General features: G+C 42.3%; 2 long non-coding RNA genes across 2 annotated transcripts in view; both read right to left on the bottom strand.

Moving 5' to 3' along the window:
* Window positions 1-21,999, bottom strand: part of LOC128837366 (uncharacterized) — a 36,437-nt gene extending 14,438 nt beyond the window's left edge. The window contains exons 1-2 of the long non-coding RNA XR_008444930.1: window positions 21,921-21,999; window positions 18,373-18,456 (exon numbers count right to left, since the gene is read on the bottom strand). This is a non-coding gene — a long non-coding RNA (uncharacterized LOC128837366). The remainder of the gene's footprint in view (window positions 1-18,372; window positions 18,457-21,920) is intronic.
* LOC128837365 (uncharacterized) overlaps window positions 1-22,344 on the bottom strand; it is a 165,347-nt gene that overhangs the window by 42,704 nt on the left and 100,299 nt on the right. The gene's annotated exons all lie outside the window — the stretch shown is intronic.

Consider the following 22,344-nt stretch of genomic DNA (forward strand, 5'->3'; position numbering starts at 1 on the left):
ACCTGCAGAAAACTGTGTCAAGCAGCCAGTCAAACATGGCCGCCCTCTCCTAACTCGGTTCACTTCATTACAATTACAGGTGGGGCTGGTAGCACCATCTATTATTCAGGTAGCCGGACACTTCCCATTATGTTTTCAGTTGCTTATAACTTCGCCAGAATTAAACCATTTGGGCTGAAATGTGTCTCCTTCGATGTGTCTGCCTCAGGCAGATTTTTTTTTTTGGCCGGGGGGGATTTCAGCCAAACCTGTTCAGCCATTTCCAGAAATGAGGCTAGGGAAAAACACATTATATTGCCCATGTTAAAAAAAATTCTGAAGACCTTTTTCTTTGGGAAGATTTAGTGCCCCCTGCTTTGGAACAGGAACTTGAAATTTGGGAGTAGGGAAGACTTTGTCAGGGTTTTGCTTTTTTCCATCCCCATGAAATTTTCCTGAATTTGGCCAAGTTATTAGCCTTTGAAAAATCGCTATTTGCACATGGTCAGTAAAGACTTGTTAGATCTTAGCAGTTAATTTCTCCAAAGATTCCATCCTCACTGAGCGTGCTCCTGCTCCTAGTGCTAACCAGACTGCACTATCCCCATAGAATGATAACATGTTCTAGCTAAGGGCTACAGTGGATCAGAAGGACTTTTCCTGTCAGTTCTGCTCAGGGAAGGTTGGCCCGGGTACCAGAAATAGAACCAGGAGCCTGTCTCTCCTGTGCCTTTGGTGACCCTCCTGTTGGCACTCAGGCAGCCTGGAAGAGGAAGCCATCTGATTTGAATGCAGAGGGGACAAAAGCTGAACCAGAGGGACAGGAAAAGGAGTAGATTGGGACAAAGAGTCTACTGAGATGGGCTGCAGGGGTGGAAGAGAAACTGTGACTTGGAGTTGGAGGAGGGAAACTGGGACTGGTTGGGCAAGGAGGATGGAACTCAGATCTGTGTGAATGGGGGCAGTGGGAGAGATGGACAAGGAGCTGGTGAGGAAAGGGAAAAATATCATGCGATCATTTAATTAAAGACTGTATCAATAATGTATACCCACAAGGAGCAAAATTAAGGTTACACAGGCAACCTTAATTCTGGCATTTCCAAACTTGTGACTGCTTGGCTTTGCAACCTTAACGTTTTTAACATAGTTTTTTTTGTATGTAATATATTTATATAGTGCCAGTAGCCTATCTTACTAAGAGAGGCAGGAACTTTGTCACCCCGTGCTCTTAGTCACATTTTAAGATAAACCCTTTCTGGGAAATGTTGTCCAAATGAAAGCAGTTTCCAGTAGCTAAGTTTGAGGTTTATATTTGGAATCACTTGATGCCCTGTTGCAGAATGATTTAGCTGCTTATGAGCTGACTGGAATATCAATTTGGACTTGAATAGCAAATGCACATAAAAGGACAATACCCTCAAATTACTCAGTGTTCTTATTTCATTCTCTTAGCTGTAGAAATATTGGCTCTTTTTGTGCCACATATAAAGAAGAGACTCTTGGCTCCTCCATCTGGTTACTAATCACACACCATGAAGGGATATTCTCCACAAGGGTCAATCTCTAGACAGAATATATGTGCTGTGTAAAGTATGCCTCACTGATTTTTCCTTGGCTCATCTTTATTTTTGAGCCAGTGCTTAGCTATGCTGCACTGTGATAGTCTAATGCATTTCACAGAGCTTTCATAGCAAAAAGCTCGTGAAACTAACACTGACTACATGTTTCTGTTTGCTAGTCTGCTCTATCAGTTAAACAGCACACGGCTTTACCAGGGCCCTGTGTTGGCAGAAGGGGCATCCATCCCCAAGGGGTCTGTCAGTAAAAGCAATGTGCAAATGGAACGGTTGCCCTCTTGACTGACACAGTGAGGAATGAGTGGGGGGACCTTCAGAGCTAAAAGCATGAGCTGCTACAGCTTGAGCTAAAGAGCCAATGCTCTGTAAACAGGGGCTGTAACAATTTATATTTTCTGCGGATCGGCACAGAGGGGAACCTCTAACACGCAGTCACTGGTGTGTTACAGAAAGTTGGCACAGCGTTCATTATCTTAAAAGAATTGTGGAACAAGTGGTGCTGAAACAATTTTATAGTGGGGGTGCTGGAGGTGGAAACCATGTATTTGGGTTGTTATTAGCACCCCTAGCATTCCTAGTTCCAGAAACTCTGCCTGGAACAGTGCTGTGATGCACTGGGTCTGGTAAATATGCTTTCTCAATTACCTTTTCTGAAAGATTTCTCCTTTACAAGAATCATATCTGGGAAATGGAATAAAACCCCCATATGTTTGAATAGTGCAGAAAATGAGATGCTGATGTAAGCTGACAGATGCCAAGAAGATTCAAATGTAGACTGCCATTCCTTGATTAAACTCATGTCATTGGCCCATTTATTTTCATGCCATCCTGAATTAGCCAGTAGTATCAGCCTTAACTGAATTTTCTTTCAGCATGCGCCATAATGTGATTTTATTTAATCACATTACAGAAGCTATTGTATATTACATGGGAAAACTTGGTGATTTGGGGTTTCTTTTGTCTGAGTTAGACACTGTTCATAAGATTTTGCTGGGTGGCTGTTACCATACATCCCAGCTGTCCAGACATGTGATGATGAAGCTGTCTGATAATGAATTCCTTTTTCAGTATGAAAAGATGGAGAAAGGGTGGGCAGCATGTGAACCATGCTTTTGTGCTTGTGTAACCCACACACCACCTGGGTGTGGTGTTCTGTCCCATCTAGTGGAACTGAGACCACTTAGAGAGAGAGAGAAAATGAGTCTGCTCTACAGCCTTAGCTAAAAGCCAGTTGGCTTTTAGCTCATGCAGTAGAGGCTCATGCATTAAGCTCCAGAGGTCCCCAGTTTATCGTGCCCACCGACGACCGGGGTCTGTCGGCGTTACACTTGCAAAGGAATATAGGCCCATCTCCTCTGGAACCAACTGATCTGGCTGGGTTCCGTGCAAGTTCAGAGCAGAATGGCAAAAAAGGCTTTACACCACCTTTGTGTTGCCCTGCTCTAGGGACTTTCAGTCCCTTTGGTTGATCTCTAGTGTAAACTGGAGCTAATCTACATGAGCTGCCTATAGCCAAAAGGGACATTTCCAGCAGCCAGGGATCATAAGAATGCTTTAGTCACACCACTGGAACTTTGGGCTAGGGGAGAGGGCACTGGCTTAGAAGCTGCAGGGGAATCCTCCACTAGCTCATTAAAGGGGCTCTCAGGCCCCTTTGCATAGCAAATATACCTCATCAGAGGGCAGAATCTGGCCCATAGAATGTAGCCATACAAAAGCAGGTATTGGTTAGTTATAGACAGAGCACTTCTCTAATGCACTGAGCTTTCCTTTGATATGTCTGCATTTTGAAAACTTTTTTTGACTTTTGGACCTGATTTGCAGGCCAGTCTCAACCCCACTTTTTTTTTTTCTGCATATAATTTTGTGGGTGTAACTAGCGACATTTTGGAGATTTTACTAGCTGATCTTCAGGCACAAACATGTAGTAAGAACGTCAGCTGACATGAATGATGCCAAAAACATTTGCATGAGCCAAAGTGGAACCATCATTTATTGTGCCAGCCAAGTGCTGTGCAAAATGGGAGAGAGGCTTTATAAATCTGTCCCTCCACCCAGAACTCTTGGCATTGATTTAGGGGGATTTGAGCGGGGTGGGGACAAATAGTATTTCCACATTGCTCCTTCTACTCATTTTATCAACAGTGAAGTGTTGATATTGTTAATTGAAATAATAGTTTTTAAAAGCACATTTATAACTTAAAATACATTCAGAGGTGACAGAGCCCAATTAAAGACTTTTGCCTGAAAAAGGCACCGCCACCAACACAATAAACGATATATGCCTCAACAGTAATTACTGTCACACAAACTGGAACTACTATTCTAGGAATAAAATGAGTGAATCATTTCTTCTGTGTCGAAGGTCCTACTTAGGATGGAGTAATAGCATAGTAAGGGTCTTCTGCTGCTACAAAGGCCTAAGCAGGACATATTGTTCCTAGGTCAATGTCCTATGACAAAGACTTTATTTCTGTAATACAATAACAATACTGTGACTCCTTAGAACTCCATGTTTGTCATCCTGCTTTTCACCATGACCACTAAGAAAATGGGAAATCAGCAAAATAGGAAATCAGATCATTCTTCTTTCAATGCAAATGCCCTCTGCTACTTGAGTTAAAAGTCAATTCCCATCAGCTTTCATCAGTCTGAGCTTTGCCACAGTTTAGCAGTGAATGCATTTGGTAGAAGGTAGCGGTACACATAGAGGACATTAGTACTCACCAAGGGAAGCTTTCCATTGACTTTAATGGTAGCTTGGTTGGGTCCCAAGTTCATTCCTTACAATACCAGAGATGATTAATATAGATTTAGCTAGTCCAATCTGATTGAAATTGGTGCATTAGAGTGGGAGTAGCATGCTGTACCATTACTGATCTGCTACATTCTGATTGAGTTAAAATAGGACCTCATGGCTATTGCTAATCAGTTTATCTGTAATAGTTCAAACTTCCATGCTTTTTAAAAGGCTGAATAATGTGGTATCTGATATTTTTTTCTTTCACTTGTTAATGCATTAGTTATTATTAATAAATAAACTAGGAAGCTTGTTGGCTGACATGCTGTGGTTTCAATTTGGTCTGATAATTTGTAATTGTTTTGCATTACATATTTAGAACTCAGTCCTGTTCTCAGCTATGCAGGAACACAAGCGAATAGACTTATAGCAGCAAGTGTTCCAAGTGAATAGACTTATAACAGCAGCAGGAGATGTTGGAGTCCCTTGTAGGTGACATTCACCCCTATGCAGAGGGCCTGTATGAGCCCTAGGTACCATGGAAGTCCCTCTTAAGCCCTGTTGTGAGGATTTGTGTGGTTCACTGACTGTGTGCCAGCCCTGTGTGTGGTATGAATTGAATCTATAGTGCATCACATGAAAGAAAGGTCCTTCACTCATGTTGTATTTCAGTTTTTTCACATTTTTCTAAGGAAGGGTCACAGTATAAAAGGCCTGAGCCCAATCCTGCAACTATAATCTGCCAAATCAAAATGCCAGGGCTGAGCCCCTGGACTGTTGGAAGAAGAATTTGGACTCTGCTTCTGAACTTTGCAGCTAAATGGAAAAGAATTGTTCAGAAAAGTTCTCTAATGAGCTCAGCTGTAGTCCTTGCTCAGGCCCCAATTCAGCAAAGCCCTTAAGCATGTGAATAGTACCGTTAGCTTCAGTGGAAGTTTTGCCTGAGTAATGGTTGAATAAGGAATCTGGGACATGACCCAGGTCAGTTATTCACAGTAGCAATATTTTTTCAGGTAAAAGTCTATGATCTAAAACTGCATTCTGATCATTCTAGCACTGGTCTAAGTGAGAAGTATGTCCATTGAATTCAGTGGAGTTACCTGACAATAACTTGTTTAACTTGGTTGCTACTATGTTTTACCCTATGTTTTTATGGATGCTTATAATACATTCAAATACCTGTTCACCACCTTTCACTTACCTTACATCTGTTTAGTTTAGTTTAGTTTACAGTGCAATGTTTTCAAAAAGATATTGTATAATTTTTCTCTGTAATGTAAGACAGAGAATTGTTTTTGGAGATTGTGTGTTCTTATATGAAAATGATTGTTCAGTACTATGTGGAGAAATCATTATTTAGAAATTACATATCCCAGTTGTTTCTATGGAAACACTTTGTCACCTTATGCAAATGAAACAGGAGGTATGGAAAAAATATATTTTTTTTCTTTTAGCATAGTATTAGAAGAGTAATTCTCTGCATATTTTTGCAAAAAGTTCAGTAGTAATATTTGGCCAAATTCATCCTTGGCACAACTTCACACCTGGGATGCATTTGTCTCATTGTTCAATGGAGTTCCAGAAGTTAGATGGAGTACTGTGATTATAAAACATGCATACTGTTAACTAGCAATAACATGATAAATTAATATCTTTTCTAACCCAGGCACAGGCCAACACAACCATATGTCCATGCTGAGTTTCCTGTTTCATTCATTTATGGTTTTTGTTCTCGCCTTGTCTAATATAGTATGGTTAAAATAATTTATAATGGATGCTTCTTTCTCCACCCTCACCTTACCCGAAAACACTGGAGGGATGGGAGGTAAGGGCTGGCATATCAGTAGGGTATTGTATACTTCCCTAGCCTGCAAGCAGGACCAGGAAACCCCTTAAAATTACAAACTATCACTTTAAGTGTAACACAGTTTTCCATACACCACAGTTCTATTTCCAAGTTCTGCCACCAATTTAAGGCTCCACCCTGCTCTGGGGTCCATAGCAAAGTTTCCTTTGACTTCAGTTGTGCAGGATCAAACCTTTGTTGCATAAGCTGGATCTGTGCAGTCCTCTGAGGAGGGTCCCGTGAAGAAGTGAGAGAGAACAGCACTAGGTAACTGCTCAGAGGGTGGTCAATTAGTCTTCAGCCAAACTCATTTTATCCACCACAGAAGTTACTGCAGCCCTGTGGTAGTAGTAACCCAGTCAGTGTGGAGATGAACTCAGTGTGGGGGTCCCTGAACTGCCCTACTTCACTATACTGTTGTATCTTTTGTTGGGGATGGCTAGGGGTGTGTAAGGGGAAGTAAGTGTGTTTTTTTTTCTCTTCTTTTCCTACCACCTGCCCTGATGGGGTATGTAGAGGGAAGGGGAGATGGAACAACCAGGATCTCATGCAGTGTAGAGGGGTAGCAGACACCTGGGATCTATTCTTGGCTCAGGACACCTGGGTTCTATTCTTGACTCTGCCACTGGCCTGATAGGTGACTATGAACAAGTCATTTCACCTCTCTGAGCCTCTGTTTCCCCTCCCACCTTTGTCTGTCTTGTCTATTTTGACTGCATGTTTTTGGGATGAGGGGCTGCCTCTTCTTATGTATATGTACAGCACCTTGCACCTGTTTTTGGTTGAGTCCTTTAGGCACTACTGTAATATAAATAATAGTAAGTGTTTCTAATAAATAGTCTGACAGATCTCCTGCTGGAGCTGGTTGAAAAATGCCAATTTTTTTAGTGGGAAATCTTTTTAAATAATTTTTTCAAAATTTCTCATGATTTTTTGGGGGTCAAAAACCTCAATCCTAAAATAAAAATCAGTTTTCACAAGCAAATTGGGGGTGGGGCCGGAGGTGATACCAGTCAACTCTGTGTTCTTGGGGAAGCAGAGCACAGTATCCAGCCTGTCTGACTCCTGAAAGGACCCCTGCCTCCCCTCTGCTGGAACCAAAACCGATCAGAGAAAAGACTTGCAGAGAGCAGTGAAGGGTGGTGGGAGACACACCTAGATCCCTCATGACAGGGGTGACAAGATTAAGGCAACTTCCCTAGCCTCATCTGCATCAAAGATGCGACAGGGAGGCAGCTCCATTAGCATACAGACTAGAGAACAGTGATTCCAAGGCAAGAACCGCACTGCACTCTGGGACCAGAAAACCAGGGAAGCACTGCATCATGGGGGATCTCTGCTCCAGATGTTAATGAACCTATGCCTGCACACACCCAGCTCAGCAGTTATCAGACCAATTCTAGTAATAAATCCTTGATTGATATCCCAAAATACTGAAGCAGCCTAATTGCATTGTGAGCTCCCTGAAGGAACATCACCGATAGCTAGGAGTGATCAGCTCCTATTGTCTAGCCTAAAGAAAACCCTTGAGTCAACAGTTTACTCATAAACAAATCTAGTGGTCTCCCTTGAACCATTGTCTTTTCCCTACAAAAACCCCTACTCACGCTCCAGTAAGTGTTCTGATGCATGGATCCAAACTCTGCATCAGTTCCACTGGGACTCCATCTTCTTCTCACTGATCATGCTGGGGGCTCTGCCTGTCTCCAGCACTCAGGACCCTGAGCTACCACCATCACCTGGGAACCCCGACCAGTTCAAGCTTCATGGAGTGGTGAGATCCTTACCCGTCTCTCTCTCTCTCTCGCTGTTTTCTTTTCTACCCCAGGTATTAACCTTTAATAACATAACTGTTATATTGGTTTAGGCTTTCCTTGTGTAGTTATCACTATTATTCAATAAATAACTTTGATGGTTAAGCTGGTTGCTTCTCTCTCTCTGAACTTTACTCTCTTGTGTTTTTGCTTCCCCCATTTACTCTGCAGCAACGCTTCTTTCACCCAGCGGTGAAAGTAAAATTTCTCTCTTACCGGTATGGGGGGGCAGCTTTTCCCCCCTTGAAGGGGTGGGGCCTCAGGCAGAAGGGGCAGGACTGTGGGTCAGCGTACCCCAGCCAGGCTGCCTGCGCTGCCCGGGGTTCCAGCGGCAATTTAAAGGGCTTGGGGCTCCGGCCACAGCGGCAGTAGCTGCTCCTTTTGTCCCCCGCGTCGGCGGGCTGGGGGGGCAAAAGGGGCAGGGATGTTAAAGCTTTAAAGTCAACGGTAGGGGCCGGTACTGGCGGCTACTTTTTACCAGTATGCCATACCGGCCCGTACCAACTTACTTTCACCCCTGCTTTTACCTAAGCTAAAGATCGCTGTACCGCCCAAAAATACTGTGGGGTTTGCTCATCAAGTGGGTTACTACCAGTACAATTGTAATGTGAGAGTGGGGATAGGGACATGCTGAACATGTGGCATATAAGGGTTGCAGCTTGAAAGTGCTGTTTGGCCCAGCCTATTGAGCCCAGGGGCATATAAAGGGTCAGCTTGAAAGTGCTGATTGACCCAGTCCGCTCAGACTTGCTGTGTGTGTGTGTGTGTGTGTGTGTGTGTGTGTTTGTGTGTGTGTGTGTGTGTGTGTTCATCTGGTTCTGGGGCTGGAGGAACCCAGCCCTAGGGAACCTAGGTCCTGCAGGATAGCTCTATTGGGAGGGGACTTGCAGAAGGGAGGGGTAGAGCTCCATATGAAAACATAAGTGACACAAGCAGTACATTGATAGAATTACAGAGCCCCAACCCCCAGAAGAGTAACCCTAATAAATGAGCATACCCCAAAGTAACAGGCAAATCTGGTAACGGGGGGCAAAAATTTCAGTTTTCAAAAAAATGGAAAAATGTCAATCGAAAATACTTTTATTCTGCTTCCAGTTTTCCTTAAATTTCCAGAAAAGTTTGACCAAAATAATTATTTTCCATGTAAATTCTCTTTTTGTTCATACATCCATTTTGATCAGCTCTAGTTCTGACTCATAGGTCCTCTTCAGAGCTCCCAGTATAACTTACTATAGTGAGGAATGCGTTCCCTCACTTGAATCAGCAAGGCACTATGTGTAATCAGTGCTTCTCTATCATTCTCTTAAATTATAATTATAGTAGGTCCTTTCAAGTGCCCTCCACAATACACTAAATATATTAATCAGCTTTCATGTGCACACACTTATAATGTGCCAGTGCTTTTTGGAAAATCAATGTAATGCTTACTTAATAATATGTGGGGCTAATGGAAACTGTGAGCTACTTTTTTCTATCATGGGCACAACAGGTGCTACCAAGAGAACCCTGCATTTGTGCACACAGCTCTAGCAATTGAAGTGTTTATTTGAAAGTGGCATTATACATTTTGTGTGTGTGAATGCACGGAAATACATATCCAAGAATGTGCCTTTCTCACTGCTGTTTGTGGAATTTAACCAAGCAAACTATTTTGACATGAGATTCATTGTGCATATGCTATATAATATGAAATTAAATTAGTTTAAACTATCACTTTCCTGCAGGTACACTAGTTCATCATAACATTAATATAAGAGAAAAATATACAGATACAATGCAGTTAAAATATATATCCTTCTATATAAGGACAATACTGTGTATATATAGCTAACTATTACATGCATTTGAAAAATACAGTTTAAACTATTCTGTGAAAATTACATTCTCATGCTATTTACATAAAAATAACTTCAGGAGAGTGCAATGCCATATGTGTGCACGGGTGTCCTATTTTTATTTAAGAGCAAACCAGGTAATAGAAAAAATAATATATCCAGTTCTCACTAAGAATGGGCTGACTCATTAGAGAGGTTTGAATCTCTGCTGAGCTGTGGATATTTAAGGTATAGAGTAGTAGCTCCTGAAGTAGCAACCATGAGATGGTCACATAAGAAATTTAAAATAGTAAGTTACTGCTGGACGCCACTACAGGTTTAACTTACACCCTACGGTAACTGTTAATCATAAAAACACCAAGCCAGTATGTTGAAAACATCAATCCATAGAAAAAGGTCTAACACTGAAGTTAAAACGGCTATACAGAGAATTCTATCCACAGAAAACAATTTACTGAGTGCTTTGCATCCTGTAATCCTATTTTAGGGTAAGAAATTCTTGTAATATTACTAGCATGGTTATTCGTGTAATTGATTTTAACAGATCCAAGCTATCCTTTACTGTTGATAAGGTGAACAGCCGATGTGATCAATAGTTCATTTGAGTACTATTATACTACAGCATTCCTTTCAATCATTAAAAACGGAAGGGAAGTCACCCTGAAATTGTGAAATGGACACTCAGCACGAGTTTCAGAAATCTGTCTTTAATTGCTTTTAATCTCACTCAGCCTGATCATTTATTGCTAATTCAGCCTCCTGCTGCCACCCACTGCCAGCTGTGCCTATATGAGTTCTTAAATCAACAACGGGTTAGACAGGTGAAGATGTCGGGTTAGGAGCATTCTGTCTGGGAGAAAATTTAATGTGGTAATGGACTTCTCATTAAAAAAAAAAAAAAAGTAGCCAAGTATTGATTTACAGCGTATGGCTTTTCTAGGTTTGGAGTGTTAGTAGCAGCTGTTGCTTTTGTCTCTCGGTTTTCTCTTTCCATATACTGTGTTTATGTTATGAGTATGTATGCGCTGAGAAATTTGCACTTGGGTTCAGAGCAATTGTGAAATATGACTTGATGGCCTGAGGCCCTAGCTGCAGCAGTTCCCAAATGTAAAGTTCCTTGCAAGAGTATATGTTGTTGTTAATCTAAGTCTACAAGTGCTCGTATCCTTCAGTCCCATATTTATCTAGATAATAATTATGCTGAATGCTAAGAAATCAAGGGACAGGCTGAAATCAGTGAAATTGCTCCAGATTTCCATGCAATTGAGTTTCAGAATCTGGATCTAAATGTAGGGAGCCTAAAAGGATAATAAATAGCACAGAACAGTGCATGATTTGTAACACAGAGGTCCACACTGGTAGCTTTCCAGAAATTTGAGGATTGCACCTAATTCCTATATTTATATGAATAATTTTATTTCTTTTAAAAACAGAGTAACTGCACACAACCCCAGCATTTTCCTTGCCCCTTTACTATATCTTCCTTAGCAACAGAATAGAAATTGCTTGTTGTTTTGAGTTCACCAGAAATAAAAACCTGCTGTTAGTTGGTCTGGTTTACTCTTGCCTGGCAATTACATAGAAAGGGTCTCACTTTAGAACTATGGAGGGCAGGGCTGATACTTTGGCCACAATTTGGCTACCATAGGGTATTATTTTGCCTTTCTGTGAAACAATATTTTTGGTAAGACTCACTTGCCTTAGGAAGACAGAACTTAAGCACAGACATATACCTACATACATTTTAAAAATTGCAGGACCTGGAAAGAAAATTGAAAAAAGGGCTGATTACAAAATATCATGGGGTTTGTAACCAAATAGTCCTCTTTAGCTAGTGTCGCTGGGAAGCCTATTAATATTTCCACAGCACATTTCCTCTTCAAAGCCCTTTACAGACATTTGGTTTAATCTTTATTGTACTCCTGTGAGATAGGTAAATATATTGATTTCACAGATGGGGAAATAAAATGGAAGCAGGAAGATTAAGTGATTTTTCGAAAGCCTCAGAGGGCATTTGTGTCAGAGCTATCTCTGTTTAGAATCCATGTCTTCCTGACATTCAGTCCTGTGCTCTGGTCACAAACCTGCCTCCCCTTTACCCTACTCACCCTCACCTTTATTGCAGTAAGTGTTGCTCCTCCTTTCTCTTCCTGCATCACTGTATTTATTTTCTTCTTTTAAATGATTCAGTTGAACAAGACACAGTTCTGCATGGGGAGCCCAGTTGATTTCAAAGTGGGCTACACCAGAGATATGCTTGGCCTGGGTGACTGTACAGTTTCAGCAGGAACATGTCCCCTTTAATTTTAATGTTTTATATTCAAGGAACTATGGTAGTTTGATATTCTGCTTTGACCTTTAGATTTCACTATTCAGAATGTTAATTGGTTGGCCATCCGGTTCTCTGTTTATATACTCTCAAACCTGCGGTCCAAGGAGTGGGATTATAAACTTGCATGAAAAAGGTCAGTATGGTGCATGATTAACATGTGCACTGGGGCATATATAAATATGAATATATTTACAAGCATTTAAGAGTTGATATGTCAGGTTGTTGAGGATAGCTTGGTGTAAAAGTAGCCCAGCTCCTGTAGAACTACATGCAGAAGTGTAACATTGCACCAAGAATATGATTTGTTCTCTGCCTTTGGCAGAAAAAAGTAAGAAGTAGAAATCTTCTGTTTCTTTAAGTAATAAGTATCCATTCTGGGGTTTTTACCAGTTAAATAGTGACTTTACAAAAGAGGTAATGGCCTAAAGGAAAGTTTTCCATTATTCTGATTTCAGCTCTGCTTTGAATTTTTAATTCAATATCATCCAGATAAAGATAGGACAAGGATGGAACCTTGCTTCAGCTTTTAGATTGAGAGGGAAAGGTGTGGATTCATTTCCCCAGATCTGAACAAGCCCTTACAATTTTGAGTCCAGGTTGAATCTAAAACTGGAAGAGTCCTGTTCTCCTGCTCCACTTTAGACATGGCCAAAATCTCAGAAGAGCCATTCCTGTGAGATTCTTGGCCAAAAATGATGGAACTCTCTTGTGTTTATGAAATCATGTGAGATTTCCACCATTCTGGGCCAAAAATCTCTTGAAGATGTAAGTATCATCTAATCGGAATATGAGCCCTGGATTTGATTTGGTTATGAATCTGAAACCCAAATCCTAACCTATACTTTGGATATGAACCCCCTCTATGGGCTTGTCTACATAAGGAAGGTTTAGCGGTATAAGGTAGGGCATGAATTTAAAGTGCTGTAGCTATACTGGTATAACTCCCCGTGTAGACACTTTTATTGTAGTATATCTGTGTCTTTTTCTGGTTTTAGGTTTGTCACAGAGCCCAGAAAGGGGCTGGGAACAGGACCAAGAGGGTGAGTTGAATAGAAGTCTCTAAAGGCTGGGGAACCTTTTTGTTTGTTGGAGACCTTTTAGTTTGGACTCTTGGTACATGGGAAGGGGTTATGTATGTTTGTGATAAGGCTGGAGTGCTAAGTTGCATCTCCAGCACAGACTGGTGTGTAAAGAGCCATGGAGACCCACCTCAGGTAGGGAAACTGAGGCAAGGAGTGTTGGCAGAACTATGCTCGGTCACAGGGGGTACTACAGAGCAACCATATCCCTATGATAAATTGGTACAATGGGTGGAATCATGAAACCCCCTCCCATCAAGCGGGGATTATGGGGAGGAGGGGTACCGATGCTTTCTTTGGGTAGGTAACATCCACTTTCCTTGATTGGTGTATGGAGGGGAAAGATGTATGTGGTGAACCCCTTCTAGAAAAAAATGAAAGTAATGGAAGACATTCTTTGCCTGCTGGTGGCACAACAAAGGCAGACACAGGCAATCCTCCTGCAACTCTTGCAGGACCAACAAAACCATCACTGTCAGGGAGTACCGCAGCTCCAGCCAGGGAGAAACTCCTGGTCTGCTTTAGGTGCAGAAAAGTGGGGCACATAAAGAGGGTCTTCCCCTTAAAGAGGAGAGTAGGCAAGTCCCTTGGGATGGAATGCTTCTCATGTGTGAAGACAGGCCATATTAAAAGAGTCTGTCACACTAAGAGCTTGAATTTTGGGGGGAAAGGACTGTAGCAAGGAGATAGCTGAGGGCGTAGGAATAAGGTGCAGAAGCTGAGCCTTGAAACCTAGTTGAGGTAGTTGGAGGCAGTGAGGAGCCACTTGAAGGAGGTGCTGACTCAAGAACAGGAGGCAAGGAAGGATCTGGAGAAACAGATTTCTGCCCTTCCCCAGAAGACAGTGGCTCTGAAGAAAAAGTTCAGGTTTCGACTTTTAAGTTTGTTGTGACTTGTCCAGCATGCTAAGCCACATCTCCAGGACAGACCAGTGTATGGAGAACCAAGGAGACCACCTTCGGGAGGGAAATGGAGGCAGGGAGTGTTGGCAGCACCACATCTCAGCCAACAGGTAGCATTATGGGGCAGCCACATCCCTATGACAAGTTTATGTTGCTTTGGAAACAGTTTAACAAAACCTAAAAAGCCACTTTTATTCTGGAATAAGTGTGCCCATACAAGGGAGCTAAGTGAGTACAGCTAGAGTGGTTTAATTACACCAGTATAACTGGGAAAATCACCCATATAGACCAGGTCCAATTCTAAGATCCTTTCTAGCATTGTTCACTCCTTAGAAGTACAGTACCATACCGTAACAGAAAGAAGTTGAGTGAACAAGTCAATGATGATGCTGTATGTCCCTAGCAGATATTGATTAGAGCTAGGCAAATACAACAAAAGCACATTCAATGGGTATGCACTCAAACCTGAAGGTGTATTTATTTGGCCAGAACATAAAAAGATGTATTTGATTGAATTTTACTTACACTGCTCATGGAGAGTTAACTTGAAACGGAATGGTGAATTTTAAGCAGATAGTAAATGTTACACTCACCTATTTTGCACTGGAGTGGGCATATTTTAAAAGAGATGGGACATAGCAAGGGGAAAATGTTACAAGCCCTCCTGACACTGAAGCAGTTAAATGAACCAGACAAGCTCTTACTAGGTGCTTTGCAACCTGGCTTTTGCATGTATTCACAATTAACTTCTGTGCCTGTGCTGAAAGAAAATGTAAATTTAAAACTCTGAACTCAACCCATAAATTTGCCTAAATTTTCTAGGAATGATGCCTCAGCGAAAATCCATGTGCCTCAGAAATGAAAAAGTTTAAAATGTCCCATTCCTTCTTACATAATACTTAGAGACTGAAAGGTCATGTGGCTTATGCTCATTTAAGCAAGGAGCAGAAACAATACCATGAGGCTTGAGTGACCAGTCACTAACCAACACATTTTGACTTTGCCATCTAGAATTTTACCTGTTCATGATTAATTCATGAAGGATAAAGCAAAAACTCACTATTTTAGGGGGAAGAGTGGGAGGAGAGAGGGGTTGGAATAAAAATATATTTGGGATCGCAATCTGTTTAGGCATTGTATAACATGGGTTAAATCCCTTATAAATAATTTGCTGCCAATTATTCTTTGTTACATTACTGATATTAGAATGGAGCAAATTAAGAGTTCTGTTAATAGTAAATATTTAAATGGATGGACACTAAACTCATCAAATGTTGTTTCTAATTTAAATAGCAAAAATAAAAAATATATATACTATCAATTTACGTATCTGTGTGCAATTTCATTTGTTGCTGCATGCTGTGCCAGACTGTTCAGTATGCTGTGCCAGCCTACAGTAACTGGAAGCTGGTATAAGGTAGGATGTGAATGCATGAGCAGGGGACCATGGGGTTGTTAATTAATCATGCATACACGCTACATTCATGGCTCTGGCAAAATGAGCAACCCATTACTCTTGCCCATTCTTGGACCCAAACTCAAATAAAATGGTTTTCAAAGGTTTGGGAAAGTTTGTTTTATCTTTGACCCTCTCTCCATCTTCCTTTCTCTTAGCAGAAGGTGGAAAGATTTAACAATCCTCATCCTCCTCTTTCCCCAAGGGTACCTGACTCTCCCACCTTCTTCAGAGAACTCCCCCTCCCCAAAAAAAGCCTGTGCACCTCCTTCATTGCGTGCTGTATTCTGTGGACTTCTAAACCACCAGGTTGCACAAGAGCAGTGATGGCCCAACTCTTAGCTGTCGAGTATTAATGGAACAGTGAGAAAATGCTATATCTCAGGACTTAGGAAGCAGGATGTCTATTGGTTTGGCCCCAGAGAAGCAGGAAGAGGGAATGGGCCCTCATGTCACCATATGATGAGTGAGGAACAGAGCACAGCTGATTGTTGGATGAAGATGGTAGAAAGAGGAGAAAAAGGCACCAGGCCTTCTCCACCATGAAGGAGCACATGGTAGGTGGTGGGGAGAGCAGGTCTCTTGATGTTAAGGAGGTGTCATGCTGAGTAGGGTCCTTGGATGCCTGGTCAAAACTTCTGAGCAAAGCTCTCAGTTTCTGATCTGGGACTTTCCTTTTAAAGGATATTCCCCTCTCCTTGCCTAACTGTTCAAGGACTTTTGTTTCAAGACCATCATATGACTGCAATCTACTCGTTGTGTCTATTCTTTAACTCTTAAAAACTCTCAATATCACGTTTAAACTTTTAACAGTGCTGGGTTATGAGCTATATATCCAATTGACCTGTGGCATGTGAATCCTGCCGACTACGCCAAATGTCACACTGTCTGGAGTGGCTCATGAACGAGAATACCACCCTCAGGGCAGACTGTTAAGAAGCAGGATACAAACCTTAAACTGGTTGTTTAATCTATATTTAGATTTCACCAACCAAATAACAAGTGTAAACTCCTCAGGCACTATAACAGCCTTAACATGAAGTCATAGACAATCCCCTTGGGCATTGCGATCTATCTTGCCACCCAGGCAAGCTTGACTCTGTGACAGATGGTCACTTTTCATCAGGGATCAGCAACCTTTGGCCCGCAGCCTGCCAGGGTAAGCCCCCTGCTGAGCCAGGCCAGTTTGTTTACTGGCCGCATCTGCAGGTTTGGCTGATCGCAGCTCCCACAGGCCGCAGTTCACTGCTCCAGGCCAGTGGGAGCTGCGGGAAGCGGCACGGGCTGATGGATGTGCTGGCCGCTGCTTCCTATAGTCCCCATTGGCCTGGAGTGGTGAACCGTGGCCAGTGGGAGCTGTGATTGGCTGAACCTGCAGACGCGGCAGGTAAACAAACCGGCCTGGCCCGCCAGGGGGCTTACCCTGGCGGGCCGCGGGCCAAAGGTTGCCGATCCCTGCTTTACACCAAAGATCACAAAACATTCAGGTTACTCCTAGTCCCAAAGGACCAGTCACTTACCCCAGTGTGTACCTTAGATCTCACACCAAAGACAACACTTGTAGCCAAGTCTATAGTAAATGAACTGAGGATTTATTAACTAAGAAAAAGAAATGAGAGTTATTTACAAGATTAAAACAGGTAAACATACAAACGCAAATGAGTTGCAGACTTAGGTTTCAAACAGTGATGTAGATTCTGAAATATGACAGCTCTATAAATCCTTTGGGACTAACCCAGGTTAATCTTGGGGATCTTTTGCTTATGTTTAGGAATGTTTGCCCCTTAGAGTCCAAACAGCATAAAAAGACCTTAATTTCTTCTGGTCAGAGATTTTTATCCCCATCTCCCTAGAGTGCAAGCTGATGAGATAAGTGCTCCTTCACTCCCCTCTCTTCATAAGTCCTTGTTCTTTGATAGTTTACAAAGGCCCATTTGGACTCAATAGGCCCTCCTGATAGGCTGGAGATAACCCCTCCTCATGGGCACATACCAGTATTTCACGTTTCAGAGTAGCAGCCATGTTAGTCTGAATCTGCAAAAAGAACAGGAGTACTTGTGGCACTTTAGAGACTAACAAATTTATTTGAGCATAAGCCCACTTCTTCGGATGCATAGAATGGAACATATATTGAGGAGATATATATACACATACAGAGAGCATGAAAAGAGTATTTCACGCTTGGTGATGTTTCTTTCCTGACTGGATTTACAGTTTCATAGCAAACGTTTTTAGAGTTACAGAAGTTAAGTGTTACCTTATAGCATGGGTTACAGATATTATAAATGAGATGAATGCACGCAGCAGCTTACATGCATGTCATAAAATCTAGACACATTGTTACAAGTCTAATACTTATTTTTGCAATACTAACACACAGGTGAGTCAGACTGATTTCCAGCTATGCATTTGATAGTATTCACATGAGGCCTAGGGACCTTGGCATGGGAGCTGGCACCTGGTCTTCCAGCATCACAGGAGGGTTTGGGTGGAAGAGAGGAAAGGGCTTATGTAAGTGGAGGAGGTCACTTTGTTGAGGTCAAGGCTCTAAAGTTTCCAATAAACATCCAAGCTTCTTGGTGCTTACTGGAACCAAACCTGAATGCTGAGCCTGCTGAGGTTTGGCTGTCACCAAGTGTGCCTCTATGCTTAAATATTATGAAAATACCAGTAGCAATGCACTGTGAGATGGGAAGTCTGGATGGGTGAAATCAGATGTCTTCAAAAATAGGAGAGCCACACACATACATCATCCCAGCATTGATACCAAATAAATATTTTGTCATTATTTAATAAATTCAAATTCACTTACATTTTATCTGCTCATCAGTATGTGTATTAGAACATGTGACATTTTTGTTTATGCATTTCACTCAGCGTCCCAGCTCTCACCTGCCTGAAATGAAGAATTAATGTGGCACAAACACAGAAGACAATTGTTCATGAAAATACAATAACATCCCTCAAGCGCTAATTTATTTATTGGAGCTATGTAATTTCTAGTCAGGTACTGAGTTTGAGGTAATTTATTCCACTTGCTTACTTTATATCTGCCGTGTAATGACAAACTTGCACTTATTGCCAGCATCCTAATATGAGAATTAATGAATATGCAAAACATACTGGTATTGTTTATAGCCATGAGCAATGAACATCTTGTAAATCACACTGTGATGGCTGGTCTTGTTTATCTGACTTCAGTTGCTGTGTTACTGAGATTATTTTGTGTTATCCTCACACTGTAATTTATGTTTGTCTTGTTCTGAAGGTCTCTCATATAACTGCTGTGTATATCTGTTGATATTAAATTACAAGCCATGATGCATTAAATGTGGTCATTACTTTAGCACAGATGCTAGGAAATAAAAGAGAATGTGTTTCTCACAATTCAATAGGAAAGACAAAGTTTAGAAATTGCATAGTGTATTCAAAGTTGGACAGAGCAAAATAACCTAAAAGAGTTTTGTTTATTTGTTTTATTTCTGGATGTTTATTTCAAATTGCTTGTAATCCAGTGAGAAAGTCTCTGTCTTTTTGTTGTAACTTGATCTTCTTCTTATAAAATGTGATAAAGCATTGTTTAGACATAATGGTCAAGATTTTCAAGCGTGATTTTGAATGTCTGTCTTGACACATTTTGAATAGGCCTGTTTTACAGAGTTAAGGTCCCTGTAGTGGGGTGGCTACCCCGCTCCTGCCGGGAAGGGCTTAAAACAGCCCTGGCAGAGGGCTGCAGCTCTAAAAGCTGGGCTGATTGGGGAAGCAGCCACAGCTGGGCCATGCCCCAATCAGGCCTCAGCTGGCCCTATATAAGAGGCTGGGAGCCAGGAATCTCTCTCTCTGTATTCAGGGAGAGAAGGGCGTCGCAAGGAGCTAGACATAGGGTACCTGTAGTGGAGCAGGGCTGGGGAAAGTCTGGGGAGCTCTGGCCTGGATAGCCCCAGGCTGTGGCCTGGTAGGATGCAAGGGGTACTGGGGGTTGCAGAGGGCAGTCTAGGGCTAGGCCAAGACAGCAGGTCCAAACCCTGCCTTGCCTGTGATGAGTGGCCTATACTGCAGTCTGCCCCAGGGAATGGGGGCTATTTGGAGACTGGCAGTGGCCTTATTCTGAGGTGAGGTAGGGATAGTGGGTGGGGGTTCCCTGGGGAGGGGAGACCCTAATGCTGAGGGGTGTAGTGCCAGGGGGCAGTACCCCAGATAAAAGGGCACTGGGGTGCCAGAGGACAGGTGGACCACTGGCCTGCAGAGGGAGGGATATGGGTGCCCTTTTATCTGGGGTGCTGCCCCCTGGCAGTACACCCCTCAGTACTAGGCTCACGGGTGCCAGAGGACAGGTGGACCACTGGCCTGCAGAGGGTGCTCCAGGATGCTGGAAGGGCTAATTCCCAAGATGACTAGCAGGAGGCGCTGTGGGGTGAGTCCGCTCCTCTACAGTCCCTTAATGGACAATCTTTGATTTTTGGCTTGACTACCAAATTTGGACCCCACTCCCATGCTATCCTAGTCTTTTCAAATTCTTCCTGAATCTCTCAAATTTTGTCCAGCCTTATTTAATGCTTTGGCACTCAATCTGTCTGACTTTCTACCCCAGCTCTAGATAAGATTATTTCTTTTTCATGGAAGTCAACCTCTTAAGTTCCTGCAATGCCCCTCTTCTGACATAATTTGTCTTATTTGGGGATTGACTTTGGACCAGAAATCTTCATATTCAATTTCATTCTCAACTATGGCATCTACTTTAGTCTCCCAGTCATCTTACAGAAGTTCCTTGGTCCTCTTCACTCCTCACCCTGAAGGTGTCTACAAGCAGTCTAATGCTAGAATTGTTCTTTATATTTTTAGTCAAGGATCATACACAGCCTTTCATTTTGTAAGATCCCAGAAGGCTTTACAAACAAACTTTATGCAGGGATCAAATCACGATCCTCTGGGATGAAGGATATCATCTGTATAGCATCAAAGGGGTAGCCATGTTAGTCTGGATCTGTAAAAGCAGCAAAGAGTCCTGTGGCACCTTATAGACTAACAGATGTATAGGAACGTGAGCTTTCGTGGGTGAATACCCACTTCTTCGGATGCATGTAGTGGAAATTTCCAGAGGCAGGTATAAATATTTTAGCAGGAGTGAGTCAGGCTAGAGACTGTATAGCAGTGCACAGAGACACCTAAACAAGTTAGCAAGGAAGTACAAAACACTTTATCCACTGAAATTTCAGTGGACCGTTAGGTTGGAAAAATGTAGTGGACCATTGTAACTTGGTTCTCTAGTTGCCCCAATCTTTTAGAGAGTGATTGGAACTTTCAGATACTATAGGGTGTGACAGACCCAGACCAGTGGGGTACAGGAGTTTGGTAGAGGGCAAATATACTGGTCACTGGATGAGTAGTTTGCCATCCCAGGAGGAGCTCTGGAGAGAGATTTCCTCCTTGAGCTCTCCTCTTGCTCCAAGGTTGAGTGGGTCAGCATTTGCTTCACTCCTTTTGTGGAGTGTTGCATGCTTCTGCTTTGTACACCTGGCCAGTTCCACAACCTGGTACATACGGCTCGAGCTGTGATTCATCCTGTAAGGGGAGATTTTAATGGCTGAGCCAAGTGGCTAGTTTACTGTCAGTAACTGGAATATTAATTGCCACACTTATTGCCAAAAGCTGCTAAGCTGTAAGGCCTTTGTAGCAGCTTTAGCATAACTAGGCAAGCCAGGAGGTGAGTGGGAGTAACCACGATAATTGAGCATGACCCTGTGCCATCATGTTGGGCTTTCTTTTAACCTGCTGAAGCATGTGGTTTTGAAAGACAGGTCTATATTTGACTTCTGCTGTGTTTTTGGTGGGGCCCATGAGACTGCAGACTCTGCAAAAACATATCTGTATAACTAGCAGCTTGTAACTTCTTGTTTAACAAATTGCTTGTTCAGTGGTTATTGGTGATTGATAAGCTATGTAACATGAGTATGAGAGGGGGGAAAGGTCTGAATTTGGTGGACTGGTTATGGACACATCTCAAGATCTCCCACAGCAGATGGAAGACTGGCTACCAGAAACCTATTGCTGACCCACTCGAGACCACTGCAGACTTTTGGGGTGACTATTGATTTGGGGTGCTCTATAACCTATTGTGTTTGTATGTTCCCTTTCCTTTAGGCCCTCCTGGGCAGTCCCTGTATGGTCCTTTGCTTGAAACATTGGAAGAGTTGCAGAAGCCCCCACCCATAGCCCGCATAGTAAACACCACAGTAAGGAAGGAGGAACTCAGATCCAAATAGGTCTGAGTAAAAGTAATAAGTGGCTTAAGTCTAGTGATATCTCCCGCTATCTAGGGAGGGGAAAGATTTGTTTTGCTTTCTGTTTTAGATTACTAACCATGTGGATGCTGGAAGATTTTTGGAGATGATGCACACCTGTGCGCTGCTTTTGCTAGCATTTGGATTGTAGACCTGCTCTTTTGGTGGTGTGAATTCAAAACCTGTGGGTTCAAGATGTAGGGAAACTTGCTGTGGATGACAATGGAATGTAAGTGAATAATACCCTGGACATCACTACTCATCCCAGGAGAATGAATCACTTTTTTAGGCACCATACAGATATAATCCCACTTCAGTAAAATTGAAAGGTTTAGATTTGAACAAAGTAAATATTAGCTTGGGAATAGTGAGAACTGGCAATGTATCCATTTGGGTTGCAAATGGTCTACACTGGTGACAACAGAATCCCTAACCACTTTGGTGGCAAAAGCACCATCCTCATGTAAACACCTAGGGGCTAGTGAGGGAGTGGATTTGTTAAT

Source organism: Malaclemys terrapin, chromosome 4 (genome assembly GCF_027887155.1).
Source record: "Malaclemys terrapin pileata isolate rMalTer1 chromosome 4, rMalTer1.hap1, whole genome shotgun sequence".
NCBI lineage: Eukaryota > Metazoa > Chordata > Testudines > Emydidae > Malaclemys > Malaclemys terrapin.